This window comes from Patiria miniata, unplaced genomic scaffold (assembly GCF_015706575.1).
Source record: "Patiria miniata isolate m_02_andy unplaced genomic scaffold, ASM1570657v1 HiC_scaffold_20, whole genome shotgun sequence".
NCBI classification, from domain to species: domain Eukaryota; kingdom Metazoa; phylum Echinodermata; class Asteroidea; order Valvatida; family Asterinidae; genus Patiria; species Patiria miniata.
This window is the reverse complement of record NW_024037059.1, coordinates 40,490,745-40,492,873: the sequence shown is the minus strand read 5'-3', so window position 1 is coordinate 40,492,873 and position 2,129 is coordinate 40,490,745.

Below are 2,129 nucleotides of genomic sequence, written 5' to 3'. Positions count from 1 at the left end.
AAAGTAAGCAAGACCCAAAACAATATGCAAATTTTTAAGTGTAATGAAACTTAAAAAAAAGTTAATAACTGAGATATGTTTATTCACTAGAAATGGTAGAAATTAGACAAAGGACGGTTTTATACTTTGTATACAGGGTCTTTGATTGGGAGTTCCTCTAAGATTAAGTATTTGTTCTTGTATATTTGTTGCTCAGTACCATTCAATACAGCTTTGGGTTACTTCTGGACATAGTCGAACCCAGATCTTGTTTTAAACTCACTCCAGAACGCTGTCACCCCGCCCTGAAGTTCCAACTTCCAACGTCGGTTTGAAAGTTGTAGACATTTACATGTATATTTATGATGAAAAAAGAAAATCAAGAGTTTGATCCTTCAAAGGAAAAACTCTGCCCAGTCCCAAATCTGTGCTGTTTGACTTTTTGGATGAAAACAGCTGTTTTCAAACTCTGTGAAACAATCTAATACTTAAAAAATTATGGTTTGTTTTGAAGTCAACACAGATTATCAACAATGATCTGCAAATCCTGCAAAAAGTTGGGGGTTTTTTCTTCTGATAATTAGCTTTTGACAAAATTTGTAACTTTTTGTGCCAATTGTGTCAAGCCTTTTGAAATTAGGAAAAAATAAATGTCTCATTTGTTATTGTATTTTTAGTTGATGATAGTTTATTTTGGAAGGATTTGAACCCGAGGTGTTATTTTTTTTTTGGGGGGGGGGGTGTGTTTTTTTTCATGTCTTTTGTTTTAATGTTCACAGGCATTAATTGTAAAAATCTTGTGGAATAACCATGACGACTGAGATTAATCATTACTTGACTTTTTTACAAAAGTTATTGTACCTCAAACAGCATCTCATGAAACATCATATTTCTCATAATGCTTAATTTTATGAAACAGAGTAAAAGGGTTTTTTGTGTAGAATATTGCAATGTATTTGTTAAATGTGGACACTCATGTGTGATTAATTGTAACGCTTAATTTTGTTTTTTTCCTTTTTTGTGTGTTTTTTTGGTTACTTGTACATATACTGTAAATATTGAACCGTGGCCAGAACCATTTTTGTAAGGGGACAGTTTTTTATTCACGGTGCAATGTGTATAATTTAAAATGACCTTTATTTTCCCAATTTTTGGCCTTTATTAAGGCAAATATTTTGTACTTAGGTAGCTGTGAAGTGCTGATACACTACGTGTATTTAATTTTTTCTTCTTCCTTAATTCCTGTTGCACCAACCCTGTCTAAAAAATAAAAAAAAAGCTGAGATATATTTTCAAAATAAATTGTGAATTTAACCCTTGTACAGAAATGGTCTGGCCCGGTTTTCGTGGCAAAAAGTACACAATAATAATTACGGAAAAGATTAACACTTTTATGAGTTTGTTCCTCTGAATTGTGTACCATGTCAGAAATGAACGCCTTCGTCTCAAAAAAGTGTGTATTTATAAGTGAAAAATACTTCTGACAATGATGTCTTTTTAAAACAAAATGTTATTTGACAACCGAGAAAGAGCTACAAGTTATATTGCATTATTTCTGATATTAAGGAAACAATCTGGTGTGGAATGTGTGAATGTGAGTAAAACTTTGAAAATTGTGAGTATAAGACTGAGAGTTAAAAAATTCTGAATTTCGTATTATTGTGTAAAAAAAAAAGAGAATTTAAGAACGAGGCATTCATTTCTGGTATGGTTCCTTTGCAAAATTATTGTTGTATATAGTTTTTATGGAGCCTGTTAATTGATGGAGAAACCATTCTGAGCATTGATAATGTGGAAAACAATTAATAAAAGAAGGCAGATTGTAGCCACAAAATGGACACTAGCTTTGACTAATTTCGTTTGTTATGATTGGCTGTTCCGTCAAGTTATAGGAAGCACCCCCACCAAAAATTATAAAATGTTATTGTTTTCCGCGTTGTGCGCATGCAGTTTAATACATATTGATAACTTGAGAATATATTCATGCCTTCGTGTAATATTTTGGTAAAGAAATAGTTCCAACTTCCAACTTAACCATTCCAATTCAAAACCTTTAATGAAGGGACTGGTAGCCAGTCTTAAAAAAGTTACGAGGAAACTTTTTAATGGCAGGATTTGACCACGAGGGGGCGCTTTGTAGGAAAAGTTAA